At 42.7% G+C, this 14,968-nt stretch overlaps 1 protein-coding gene across 2 annotated transcripts in view; it reads right to left on the reverse strand.

Annotated features, from left to right (window-relative positions):
• The window catches only part of LOC125455175 (ALK tyrosine kinase receptor-like), a 977,528-nt gene that overhangs the window by 306,006 nt on the left and 656,554 nt on the right, over window positions 1–14,968 (reverse strand). The gene's annotated exons all lie outside the window — the stretch shown is intronic.

A 14,968-nucleotide genomic window follows, 5' to 3' on the forward strand; every position in this document is an offset into this window, starting at 1 on the left:
AAGTATTTTATTTCATGGAGTGAATTTTGCTCATTGGAATAAAGGTAACACAGCTGGAAAATTAGAACTTTTCAATTTTAGTTGCAACATAAGCTACAATTAATACAGCTTATTTTCTGCTAACCTAGTGATGAATTTTATTCATGGCCTGAAAAATTCTCCACCACCACCAACATTACATTTTTCAAATTCTACACCTTCTTGTGATCTCTCAAACAAAGGTAATAGCTTAGCTCCGGTCAGTGCTGACATCCAGGTGGTTTCGTACTTTGACTTCATCATATAATATATCAGTTTATCACTTAAATTGCAAGAATGGAGTGGAATAGGAGGATGGAAGGGAGGTATAAAAAGTCAAAATCAGTATGTTTGCAGAGCCACACTTGCAACCTGATTTCATCACATGCTTTCTGTCTGCTACATAGGAAGTTTAAGAGGCTAGTTAATGCCCAAAATATGGGTGCTGCATGGACAGATTTAGATATCATTAAATTGTATGACTTTTTAATGACTCATTTAGTATTATATTGAGTAGGTATTCACAGATTGCTCAGTTGCCATTAGCTTCCTTTGGGAACAGAAGCCTCTTGTACAATGTCAAACAAAAAGATTAGTCGATTTCAACTGTTGCCTCAGGTATGCAGGTGCTGATTAAAGGATATAAAGCATCCTTAAGACAAACAGCTTTTTCCATAATTATTTATCATCTAGACATGTTTGATAAGAAGAATCCCATTGGTAACTCATTGGGGAGGCAGTAAAAGAAGTTGGCAATTGGAAGCCAAAAGATGATGAGAGTTGGCAGAATCTTAAAGAAATTTGAACTGTCAGCAGGAAACTTCAGATGCAGCTGTGAATACCCGAGAGTGCAGAATAAACAGTGAATTTTGAGGTTGCGGTTTCATGATATTCATGATGTAAAGGGGCAATGAGTAAAACAGAGGGTTTGTCTATCATTATTGTAATGTATGATGGGTTGGCAAGTTCCATTTTAAACATTGGATTGTTTGTTATGGCCTTGGTGCTGTTCCAGGATGATCAGTTAAAATGGTCATAAGCTAATGGGGCAATTCCTATCATCCTGGATGCTGTAACTACAGAATAGGTGAGATCCCAGGATGAAATCTGGCTTGATACTATCTTTTAACTAACATGATAATTTGCTGAAACACAGGTGTTCAATACTAGAGATATGCTTTAACAATAAAATAAAGGTTTAGTCCAGAAATGGAAAAGTGATAAAATCAATCACAATAAGCTAAATACAGAATGCATTATAGGAAAATATTAAAATACACTGCAAAACAAAATTTTCACCTATTCCCCACCATCATGACTATACAGCATCAAATGCAGAGAAAGTAGCTGTCTGTCTCAAATCTTTAAAATTCAACTGATCATTTCCAGTTCTTTCCTGTGAACTGTGAAACACTTTTGCATGCTCACTCACAAACCTTAGAGCTTAGACTTCCTCCACTTTCAATATGCTGCAGATTTCGAACTAAACACTCGTGGTCTTAAGGTTACACAAATTAACTGTCTGTCAATGTAACTTATTCTGTTATTAGTATAAAATCTATTCTGGGAGAGAAATTATAACACACTCCTGACCCTGGCCAGGTCTACTCCAAAACTCCAATCTCTGAGTTTTTCTAAGCGAAAATAAATCCTTGATCACTCTGAACAAAAACAAACCCTCGATTCTGTGTCATAAAGCCAACACAGAGCTAGCAGCCTTCTCCTCACATTTCAGGGATTCCCTGCTCTCTGATTTATTCTTGATCAGATTATTGTTGTCGAAGGACTGATTAAACTAGTTATTTTTAAAAATCTTTTACAAAATTAACCAACACTTATATGCCACTATTTTGAAATTTAATCGCTATAAAAAATCTATCTACATTCATATGTATGTAAAAATCAGACATCTTTCGTCACAACATTTACACTGAGATTTTCAAACGCCAAAGCAAGTCTATTGGCAGCAGAACTAGCCTATTTTCTCTTTAATACGCTTTCTATTATACCTATTTCAGATGTCCATTCTCCTTTATCACCATCAACACTCCTCTTGTAACTTTCTCTAGTCATTCTTGCAATCTGTTCCACTCAGTCCTACTCCACATTCTCCTACCCTGATAAAAACACTACAAAAAATTATTTACCAGCCCCATTCAGTTCTGAAGAGCAATCACATTAGATTTGAAATGTTGACTTTGTTTCTCTCTCTGTAGATGCTGCCAGACCTGCTAAATTTCTCCAGTACTTTGTTTTTATTTCTTATTTTGAGCATCTGCAGTATTTTGCTTCAACTGGCTTTGAAATTTACAAAAGCATGGAGTCACTTTTAGGGTTTCATCTGACTTCAATATTCTAAGATGGGATCGGCCTTCCTTATACCACTTAAAGTTATGGAGCATATGACAAAGAACAATATAAAATAATAAAAAAAAATGCTGAGGGTTCAGAAGCTTAAAGACAAGAAGGAAAGATAATGGTTCAAAGATGTAATTGGCCATCTGGAAAGTGGGGGACAGGCCAATAACAGAACAAATTTTGTAAATTAGGATGTTGAACAAGAAGTGTACGACAGGTGGCAGGAGTACTATCTCACACAATTGAGGATGAGCTACTGCCAAAAATCAGTTATCAGTTTAATCAACAAAATAGTGATTTAAATTTTGGTGAACCTGTACGGATAGCTGTGAAAAGGTTTACTTAGTATAGGATACAAAAAAAATTCCAATTTTAGCAACAGAATCATTCATCAATAAAGTACTTCAATTGACTCTAATCACAAGTAGGTTATGCACCAGAGCAATATCAATATGATTGATTTTCTGTTCCTTGAAATAAGAATACGCTGCCTGTAATACTTACAATGAATATGATGAGTACAAGGTCATGGTGACCCGGCAGTACTGATTTTACAAAGCTCTAGAGTGGATTGATTCTCAGTCCTGATTGATGTTGACATCATCTTTCATCCAATCGTGATTGAAAAACACAAGCACATCAACAAATAACATAGTACATATTGCCTATTAGTTAAACTCAGTATGCCATTCCACTGGAAACTGGATTACTCTGGGGCACATTCTGCTGCTCTCCCAACTGAGAGCAGATGTTAATGGCAAAAGGTGAGATGTGAGGAATTGGATGTCAGTATTGGATGTGCAGGACATAATCAGCTTGCAAATTCAATACACCGAGCCGCAGAATGGTAAGATGCAATTTCATGCTTCATCTTCTACCAAGACTCTTCATTGGCATCAGTTGGCTGATTCTTGCTTGTTTTGGCTAACTGTGAGCCGTGTCAAGATTTTAGGAGGGCTTAGCAAAATCTTGTGTAATATCTTACCAAACTTGTTTCAATGTACACCAACCCATTTACAATAGCATTTCTCATAACTGACTCTAGCCCCATATTTCCACATGCCATTCCTGGAACAACGTGCCACTCACCTGATACGTGCTGAAAGACCCTTGTGCCTGCATCACCTTTAAAAGCCCAATTTTTAGAAGAACAAGTACTATTAGATTGGAACTGATTTACAATCTTCCTGGCATTTGCCAGGGACACAGCAGACAGGGGAAAGCGGGCACCCTTTGTTATGTGCAGGGACCTGGAGATCCTGGCAGATGAGGATGTGGGATATCCTCTTGTGGGACCACCAATGTAGAACATGGCACTGGCCTCCATTACAGAAAAGAAAATGGCCACAAAAGGACAGAAATAGTCAAGAGGCCTGGTAGGCTGCCCAATATTCAGCTCCTTGCTCCTCATGTGCAGAGCATCCTGAATCTGATCACCCTTGCAGCGGACTGATCGTGCGCAAGCCCATAGGCTAGTATCAGAACTGCCCTTCATTTCCTGTGTTGGGGCCCTTTGAATAAGGGCTAACTCCCTTGATTTGACTGAGGCCTGCTGATGACAATGACAAACTTCCTGGCTTTGTGCCTATGCTGAGTGGAAATGCAACCTATAAGTAATATATGCCCGGCAAAGTCCAAAAAGGCAATGCAAGGTAGGGATGCTGTGAACATCCACGCAGGCTCAGAGTAAGTGAGTGCTGTGACAGTGAGTGAAGAGGCTGGAGATGCAGCCTGGCCCAGTCCGTGAGTTGGGTGCATGTGCCTGAACATACACTGTCCTTGTTACAGCATTACGATTACAGGTGCAGCCTGAGGTGCAGCATTGAAGAGTAGGAGCATCATGCAAGTGAAAAATGTACCATGAGGATTTTTGGAGGCAAATGTCAAATGCCAATGTCTGTGGAAGGAGGGTGTATGTGGCCAAAGCCCATGGACTATGTCCTGTGTCAAGCATGGAGCAAATAGTGAGCTGAAGTCATTAGGTATCCACTCCAATTTCCAGGTCAAGAATTTTCAATGTTTAGCATATTTAGCTCCTTTTGAAATATTAATAAGGTGTGTTGCTGAATCAATAATGTGTTTAATAAGCTATAATCTCTTTTTATTAGCGACTCATTGCTGCCATTGGGACACTCATCCTGTTGGGAGACAGAAATATAACAGAGACTCTATGTTTCTGTACAGTGAGATGCTCCTGAGGTCAGGATGGGCCATGCCAGATTTCTCATCCAATTCTGTCACAAGGCAGAAGCTACAACATTCTCGTATATTATTGAAACTTTTTACAGCAGTATTAAGATTGTGGCAGTACTGGGCATTTTGATGAGTTGGGTAATATTAGACCAGAGGGCATAAATTTAAGGTGAGGAGCAAGTGGTCCAGAAGAGGTCTGAGAAATAACAAGCACAAAGAGCTATTTGGAATGTGCTGATTGAGGCGGTGGTGGAGTATTCTGGATGAATACTTAAAATGCTGGGGCACAGTAGACTTTGGACCAGCTGCAGGTAAATAAGCTTCACACAGTCTGCTGTTCTTTGGTCAACTTCGACATGATGGGCCAAAGGGCCTGTTTCTAGGCTATAATGCTCTATGACTTTCTATCATTCTAGTGGGAAATGCAGGCAATGGTCCCTCACATTGTAGTTATTGGTTGTACCTACACACACCACTTGCTCCTAGTCACGGGTTTTCTGGCACTGATCTTCACTGGGTTGCAGTCTGACACAGAGACAGATGGTACAGAGGCAGCAAGAAAGAGTTCAAGCTGATTGCAGAGGTAGGTGGGTGGTGGGGGGTGGGGGGAGTAGAGGGGAAGAAGAACTCTCAGCAGGAGGCCTCAAACATTAGCGCACAATTCTCTAGAGTCCACCAAAGCTAGAAGCAGTTAGTGTGAGATAATAAAATGTGAGGCTGGATGAACACAGCAGGCCAAGCAGCATCTCAGGAGCACAAAAGCTGACATTTCGGGCCTAGAACCTTCATCAGAGAGGGTGATGGGGAGAGGGAACTGGAATAAATAGGGAGAGAGGGGGAGGCGGACCGAAGATGGAGAGTAAAGAAGATAGGTGGAGAGAGTATAGGTGGGGAGGTAGGGAGGGGATAGGTCAGTCCAGGGAAGACGGACAGGTCAAGGAGGTGGGATGAGATTAGTAGGTAGATGGGGGTGCGGCTTGGGGTGGGAGGAAGGGATGGGTGAGAGGAAGAACCGGTTAGGGAGGCAGAGACAGGTTGGACTGGTTTTGGGATGCAGTGGGTGGGGGGGAAGAGCTGGGCTGGTTGTGTGGTGCAGTGGGGGGAGGGGACGAACTGGGCTTGTTTAGGGATGCAGTAGGGGAAGGGGAGATTTTGAAACTGGTGAAGTCCACATTGATACCATTAGGCTGCAGGGTTCCCAGGCGGAATATGAGTTGCTGTTCCTGCAACCTTCGGGTGGCATCGTTGTGGCACTGCAGGAGGCCCATGATGGACATGTCATCTAGAGAATGGGAGGGTGGTGTGTGAGAACGAGGGGGATCCTCTTTGGGCGGTTGTGGCGGGGGCGGGGTGTGAGGGATGTGTTGCAGGAAATACGGGAGATGCGGTCAAGGGCGTTCTCGATCACTGTCGGGGGAAAGTTGCGGCCCTTGAAGAACTTGGACATTAGGGATGTGCGGGAGTGGAATGTCTTATCGTGGGAGCAGATGCGGCGGAGGCAGAGGAATTGGGAATAGGGGATGGAATTTTTGCAGGAGGGTGGGTGGGAGGAGGTGTATTCTAGGTAGCTGTGGGAGTCGGTGGGCTTGAAATGGACATCAGTTACAAGCTGGTTGCCTGAGATTGAGACTGAGAGGTCCAGGAAGGTGAGAGATGTGCTGGAGATGGCCCAGGTGAACTGAAGGTTGGGGTGGAAGGTGTTGGTGAAGAGGATGAACTGTTCGAGCTCCTCTGGAGAACAAGAGGCGGTGCTGATACAGTCATCAATGTACCGGAGGAAGAGGTGGGGTTTGGGGCCTGTGTAGGTGCGGAAGAGGGACTCGAGAACGCCCTTGACCGCGTCTCCCGTATTTCCCGCAACACATCCCTCACACCCCGCCCCCGCCACAACCGCCCAAAGAGGATCCCCCTCGTTCTCACACACCACCCTACCAACCTCCGGATACAACGCCTCATCCTCCGACACTTCCGCCATTTACAATCCGACCCCACCACCCAAGACATTTTTCCATCCCCACCCCTGTCTGCTTTCCGGAGAGACCACTCTCTCCGTGACTCCCTTGTTCGCTCCACACTGCCCTCCAACCCCACCACACCTGGCACCTTCCCCCGCAACCGCAGGAAATGCTACACTTGCCCCCACACCTCCTCCCTCACCCCTATCCCAGGCCCCAAGATGACATTCCACATTAAACAGAGGTTCACCTGCACATCTGACAATGTGGTATACTGCATCCACTGTACCCGGTGTGGCTTCCTCTACATTGGGGAAACCAAGCGGAGGCTTGGAGACCGCTTTGCAGAACACCTCCGCTCGGTTCACAACAAACAACTGCACCTCCCAGTCGCAAACCATTTCCACTCCCCCTCCCATTCTCTTGATGACATGTCCATCATGGGCCTCCTGCACTGCCACAATGATGCCACCCGAAGGTTGCAGGAACAGCAACTCATATTCCGCCTGGGAACCCTGCAGCCTAATGGTATCAATGTGGACTTCACCAGTTTCAAAATCTCCCCTTCCCCTACTGCATCCCTAAACAAGCCCAGTTCGTCCCCTCCCCCCACTGCACCACACAACCAGCCCAGCTCTTCCCCCCCACCCACTGCATCCCAAAACCAGTCCAACCTGTCTCTGCCTCCCTAACCGGTTCTTCCTCTCACCCATCCCTTCCTCCCACCCCAAGCTGCACCCCCATCTACCTACTAACTTCATCCCACCTCCTTGACCTGTCCGTCTTCCCCTCCCTACCTCCCCACCTATACTCTTTCCACCTATCTTCTTTACTCTCCATCTTCGGTCCGCCTCCCCCTCTCTCCCTATTTATTCCAGTTCCCTCTCACCATCCCCCTCTCTGATGAAGGGTCTAGGCCCGAAACGTCAGCTTTTGTGCTCCTGAGATGCTGCTGGGCCTGCTGTGTTCATCCAGCCTCACATTTTATTATCTTGGAATTCTCCAGCATCTGCAGTTCCCATTATCTCTGATACTATTTTAGCAGTTAGTGTGATATGTGTCTTTTATGAAGGCAGTGCTCTGTCTTGGATTTTGATCTGCTGTCTCAACGTAGGGTGAGGATGGCACTACCAATTGCTATGAAGGACACTGAGGCTCTCAATTTATTTGAGAGACTATTATAGGCATTATATCTGATACCTAGTTCGCTGTCCACTGCTGCATCAGGGAGGTGATAGAAGCTCTTTATCTCAGTGTAGAAAGTTCAATGTGTTTTTTTCTGAACAGAGAGAAGCAGGTGGAGTGCACATATGACATTGTTAGGATAGTGGGCTTCCCTGTGGGGTGCAGGATACCTCTAACCATAACTATTCATCAGCCTTAGTGAGTGCTGCACCTCAATGCTGAGATTTGCCACAGTCATAAAGATTACTACTCGTTAAAGGAGCGTACAGTCTTGGAAATACATAACCTTTCCTTCAGTGATGCTGCATCAAAATCCTGGAACTCCTTTCAGAACAGCATTGTGGGTCTACTCAATACAAAAGGTCTGCAGTAGCTTTAGAGGGCAGCTCACAACCAACTTCCCAAGGTCAACTTGGGACAAGCAATAAATGCTGACCAAGCAAGTGATGCCTACATTGCATGAATGAATTAAAAGAAGAGTTGTTGTTGAACCACGGTCTAGATAGTGTGGGGGTGATTGCACATTATCCTGTCTAATGCTTTTATTCTGTACCAACCCACTAATTGCCACAATCTTGTTTGTCAACAAGAGACTGGGTGCTGATCCAAAAGGGAATGCCTTCCTCTTAACACTAGCTCATTACTCCATTCTCAGCCAGATTACAGCATACATCCAGTGAGAGTCATGCTGTTACAAGAAATATCTTGAATGGCTTAAGTAATGTTCCCATTAGCACACCATTTGTGGAGGAGCTCCTTCTGTGCTGCCTGGTCAGGTAGCAACTCTTGTGCCTCTACAAGGAGAAAGGTACAAGGTCAACACTGTGGAGAGGGAAATGAGAATGGAGTAATGGCTGCATGCTGCTTCTCAGAATTGTGGAGCAAGGGAGAAGAGGACTGTCAGGAGGAAGCTTAGGCAGGAATATCCTGCCATATTCTATAGTCTCAGCTGTTGCTACTGGCCACAGCTTCTGTGACAGTCACGCTGCTTTTGGTGACCACCTCCCTGCTCCCCTCCATGTGAGTAACGACTGGCAAACAGATGTTGCTCTCTTCAGTTATGTCCCAACTTGCACTGTAAAAAAATGAGACGGTGTCAGTCAATGTGGAGCAATTTGTTTGGGTGATGTACCTGTCGTGGTTCAATATCTCGCAGTGTGTGTGAGGTGTGAGGTGGGGGTGTGAGGCCTGGACACTGCAAAGTGTGGGAAGATGAGGTGAAGGTTTGGATGTGAGGCAGGCAATAGAGATTATCTGCAATATAGCGATGGGGAGTGATACATTGAGCAAAGTGTGAAGTTTGTAGATGCATGTTGAACATATGGCATATGGAACACAAACAGAAGCTGCTGGAAAACCTCAGCAGGCCCGGCAGAATCTGCAGAGAGAAATCAGAGTTAAAGTTTTGGGCTTGGTGACCCTTCTTCAGGATACATTTGGAGTTCATTTCCCTTTCAATCGTGACTCATGTAAGATCATTAAACTTCTTGTGGCAGTACCTCCATCATTGGGGCGATACTGTTAACATCAATCTTTGTAGCTTTGTTGTGAAGTTCTTTCCTTACGGGAAGTGGACCCGTCTCCTCCTGAAAACTTCTGGCACTAAGGATTTGAATGCTGCATCACAAAATGTATCTCCCTGGCTCTATCTCTTTACTCTTCAACAGCAGAGTCACTTTTCCCCAGTTACTTCCTCTACCAGTTACAGCCAGAATACACCAAATTTTCTCAGGTGTAGGGAAGCTTTAAGTGATGGTAATCTCAAAAAACCTTGAGGACTTGGGCAAACTTTACTTGCTGCCTGCATCATTTGGAATGGGCCCAATTTTTTCCGAAAGGAGCATCCACTTCATTCTGGAAAGATTGATAAAAATACAGAGCGTAGCGCCAACAGACTTCGGTAAAACTGATGTTAATAGGCCCAGTGGGTGGGGTCAGTTCTCCTGCGGCTGGTGTCAATCGTGGCACAAAGGAAACAGTTATGGTAGGTGGAACTAGCCTTCCTGCTCCTCTGATGCTGCTTGGCCTGCAGTGTTCATCCAGCTCTATACCTTGTTATCTCTCTGGTAGTTGGAACGTTTCTCTTGGAATATCTCTCTGCAAGTTCCGGAAGGCATATTCCTAGGTTCAACTATTGTCAGCTGTTTTGTTAACAACCTTTCCCTCTAAAAATGTCATAAGTGAGTCTAGTCACTGGTGAATGCTTTATTTAGCTGGATGCACAATTCCTCAGACAATGAAACATGCTTACAGATGGAAACGGTTGCGATATTATTCAAATTATCCATGACAAGGAGTCCTGCTGGATCAGCACACACCCATAAAGTTAAAACCCAGTAACGCTACAGGGAGTGCTTTTAGTTTCCTTGATACATTGCAGAAAGTCATCAAAATTATTTGACAGCAGTTCCCAAAATATACATCCTAGCTAGCACATGCGTTTTCTTGTAGTCATATCTTCATCACATTTTTTTGATGAGGTTTAGAACTAGAAATTAAATGTTCACATTAATGCTTTTCACTGTCTATGTAGTTTTGCATCAGAGGTTCCTCTGCAACAGCTCTGATTTGCTTCTGCGTTTCTCTACCTGAACCACAGAGTCCACCAAGTTTCTGAAGGTAGGGAAGCTTCAGTAAGGCTGAAAATGGTTAACAGTAGGCCCCCAGTAAGAGTTCTTACCCGATTTTCTCACCCAGGAGCTGAATGAAATGAAATGGATGAAAATGAGGGGGGACCAAAGGTATGAAGTTGAGAATCCTAACAGGATTTTTCCAGGAATTAGTGGATGCTTGGAAGACAGGAAGAGGCCAAAATTGGAAGGAAGGGAGGAGAGATGCCAAGATGAGAAGGAGCAAGAGAGCTCAGCAATCTGAACTTGAACTAGAGGCAGACATTGGTGATGAGGAGAGGATGAGATGCAGGGAACAGGGTCAGTCAGAGATAATAGAATTTGGGTCTTATGGGTGGAAGTTAGCTTGTAGATCAGAGAAGAGGCTGAAAGCTGGATTGGCAGAGAGACAGATCGACAATCAAAGGCTTGGGGACAATGAGAAGTTGGTTACTACTCAGACAGCCAGCGAGAGAAAAATGTACTTGACCTCATACTTACCAATATGCCAGCTGCAGATGCACCAATGCAAAGAGTAAGGCTGATGAACTCAGGGCATGTTTAGGAACATGGGATTGAGATGTCATAGCTATTATAGAAATTTGGTTGACGATGGACAGGACTGGCAGCTCAATGTGCCGGGTTTCAGATGGTATAGGAAGGGTACAAAGAGAGGCAAAAGAGAAGGGGGACTAGTCTTTTTGATGAAAGAAAAGGTAACCACTATAACAAGAGAAGGTAGTTCCAAAAAATCATCCCATGAAAATACATGTTGAAAGTATAAATAAAAAAAGGAAAGATCAACTCATTGGGATTGTAATGTGGACCCCTCAACAGTCAGAGGAAAACTGAAGAATGCAGAGAGGTCTTAAATATATGTAAAAATAATAAAGTTGTAACAGTAGGTGATTTTAATTTTCCAAACAATGGCTGAAAGTATCCACAGTGTTAAAGGTTTGGATGGTGAAGAATTTGTTAAATATGTCCATGAACATTTTCTTTATCAATCTTTCAATGTTTCTATTAGAGAAGGAGCAAAACTTGGTCTTTTCTTGGGTAATAAGGCAGAACAAGTGACTGAAGTGATAGCAGGGGAACACTTTCGGTCAAGTGATCTTAATTCTATCTGCTTTAAAATAGTTATGGAAAAAGATAAGACTTCTATAAAAATTAAAGATTTTAGTTGGAGTAAGGCAAATTTTAATGATATGAGTCAAGAGCTTCCAAAAATTGATTGGAGTAGACTGTTTGCAGATAAAGGGAGATCCGATAGTTAGGATGCTTTCAAAAGTGAGATTACAAGAGTTCAGAGGTATAACTTTCCTATTAGAGTGAAAGATAAGGCTGGTAGGATTAGAGAACAATGGACAAATAAAGATATTGAGGTTCTAGTCAGGAATAAAAAAAAGCATATATTAGGTATAGGCAACAGGTATCAAATGAATTTCTTGCACATTATTAACTGCGTAGTGGTATTCTTAAGAGGGAGATCAAGAAGGCAAAGGGAGACAGCCTTGGAAAATCAGGCTAAGGATAATCCAAAGAGATTCCACAAGTGCATTAAGAGTGAGAGAGCAACTAGAAAGAGAGTAGGGCCCCTTAAAGATCAAACAGATCATCTTTGTGCTGAACCTCAGGAGATGGGAGAGATATTAAATTAATATTTTGTGCCAGTTTTTACTGTGGAGAAAGAAATGGAAGCCAGGCAACTCAGGGAAATAAATATTAATATTTTGAAAACAGTTCGCATCACAGAAGAGGAAGTGCTAGGTTCTTAGAAAATATAAAGTTGGATAAATCTCCTGGACTTAATTTAGCATATCCCTGGATTCTGTGAGAAGCTAGGGAGGAAATTGTGGAGCCCATTGCAGAAATATTTGTATCATGTATAACTATGGGTGAGGTGTGAGTTGACTGGAGAACGGATAATGTTGTGCCTTTGTTTAAGAAGGGATGTAAGGAGAAGCCTGGGAACTGTAAACCTGTGAATCTGATGTCAGCAGTGGGTAACATGTTGGAAATGATTCTGAAAGGTATGATTTATACGCATGTGGAGAGGCAAGGAATAATCAGGTTTACTCAGCACTTTTTTTGTGGGGAAATTGTGTCTCATAAACTTGATTGAGTTTTTTGAGAAAGTAACAAAGAAGATTGATGAGGGCAGAGTGGTAGGCATTGTTTAATGGAACGTTAGAAAAGCCTCTGACAAAGCTCCACATGGCAGACCAATATGAGTAATGTTAGGTCACATGATTCAGGGTGAGCGGGCCAATTGGATACAAAATTGGTGAAATGTCAGTAGCCAGAGAATGATAGTGGAGGGTTATTGTTTGTACTGGAAACCTGTGACCAGTGGGATTGGTGCTGTGTCCACTTCTGTTTGTCATTTATAAAAATGATTTAAATGAGAACATAGAAGCAATGGTTCATAAGTTTGCGAATGACACCAAGATTGGTGGTATAGTGGACAATGAAGCAGGTTATCTAAGATTACAAAGAGATCTGGATCAATTGGGTCAATGAACTGTAGAGTGGCAGATGAAATTTAATTTGGATAAATGCGAAGTACTGCATTTGGTAAAACAAATAAAGGCAGGCCATATATCATTAAATGTAGGGCCTTGGGTAGTGTTGTCGAACAGAGGGACCTGGGGGTTCAGATACATAATCCTTTGAAATTTGCATGACGTATAGACAGGGTAGGTAAGAAGGTGTTTAGAACTCTTGCCTTCATTGCTCTGACCTTTGAGTGTAGCAATTGGGACATTATCTTGAGGTTGTACAGGACTTTGGTGGGGCCACTTCTCAATTACTGAGTGTAGTTTTGGTTACTGTTAATAGGAAAGATATTTTAAATTGGAGAGGGTTCAGGACAGGTTTAATGGGATGTTTTTGGGAATGGAATATTTGAGTTATGAGGATAGGCTGGGAGTTTTTTCACTGGAGCGTAGGATGGTGACAAGTGACTTTCAAGATACATGTGACCTGTTGTGTTACACCTGGAGAATGAAAATGAAATATAAAGATCTTGTAACGTTAGGAGGCAAATCAAGATGAAGATATAATGGACTAGTAGAAGAAACAGGATGCAGATTGGAGATGGGAGAGAGGGAACAATGGAAAAGGGAATGAAGAGAGACCAAGCAAGAAAGCAAGAGAAAGTGATGATGCAGGGAATAGCAAAAGAAGATTGGCAAAGAAGGATAGGCTAAATTGTAGGTATGAGGAGGAGGATGGTAACAGAAAGAGGAAGGGATAGAGTAAGGAAGTAGATGGCAAGAATAGATCAAGAAAAATAGAGGGAAGTGAGGGATTGGCAAAGGAAGGAAAAGGACAAGGTGGGGTACAGAGAATGATTTGAAGATGGGAATGAATGTTTGGCAAGACTAGCAAACTCTTTCAGGGAGTTGGTCGGGGAGTTGGCTGGGTTGAAAAGGCTTCTTAGTGTTGAGGAGCAAGAAATGCAGGTACATTTTATCCATTTTATCTGCATATTTTTGGCCACCAGTTGAGCCAAGAGCTATTACGCCTCCTTTTGATCTGGCACATTGGGTGTTCGACATAATCCAGGCTAAGGAGAGACAGGTTCTAATTGTGTCCACTCCCGTCCTGGTGCTGAGGGAGGCATTGTCTGAAACAGAGCCCTCCAGACAATAGAAAGTTCAGGCCAAGAGTGTATCTATAGAGATGCAGACCTTCAGCAGTTCCGCATCAAGCATGGCTGATCAGGATCACAGGACCCTCCTACTCTTACTGCCTGTAATAAACACAGTAGAAGAATTTACAGGTCGATAATCACATGTTTGGCCATGTTTTGACACACCTTCTGTGGCCATCAACTCCTGGACTGGAATTCAAACCTGGAGCCTTTGGTTTGAAGGCCAAGGATACTATCTATTATGCCACGATACGTCTGTCTGTGCAAATTCAATGACTACTAATAAAATGCATATCCCTTGTTAAGAATCAGCATTAAAACTCTGAACAGTATGATATTTTATTTTCAAATCCAGAATGCAGCAGGACACAGGCTAAACTACTCAATGAAAAGCTATTGGGTTGTTATGGATCAGACCAAACCACCTCAAAAACATATTTAAAAGATAGCTTGGACTCCACTTTTTCTTATTTTAAAGATAAGTGTAAGGTGCTGCATTCTAGATGCAATTCGATTGGTCAAATTACTCAATTTTAAGCATAACAAACTTTATTTTTACACTACAGTTAAAACACAAACAAAATAAGAATAAAAGAAATGGCTTCTTTGTATCGCTATCAAAATTCATAACAAAATAATGTATATTAGCAACAACTAACTAGCTGTTCCAATATCATAACATTCCATAAACTCACCATTAGCAAAGGCAAATTTTAGCAGCAGGAAGAAAATCCCAGTTTATAACTGTAACAGAGAGCGGAATAAGAGCTTCTATATCCAGCTTCAAGACCCCAGCAACTGCAGAAAGCTAAAACCAAAAATTCTCATTCTGTGGGAGCTTAACCCCACAAATTCAAGCTGCTTCTATAGTTCCAAACTTTAAAGAAAAACCCAAGCCGAACAAGCTTTGTTGGCTTCAGGCAGACCCTTGGTACCTCTGTCTCAATCTCTTTTCATTAAGAAAACCAGGACAAACACACTCTTAAATCCAT

Source organism: Stegostoma tigrinum, chromosome 9, assembly GCF_030684315.1.
Source record: "Stegostoma tigrinum isolate sSteTig4 chromosome 9, sSteTig4.hap1, whole genome shotgun sequence".
Classification (NCBI taxonomy): Eukaryota; Metazoa; Chordata; class Chondrichthyes; order Orectolobiformes; family Stegostomatidae; genus Stegostoma; species Stegostoma tigrinum.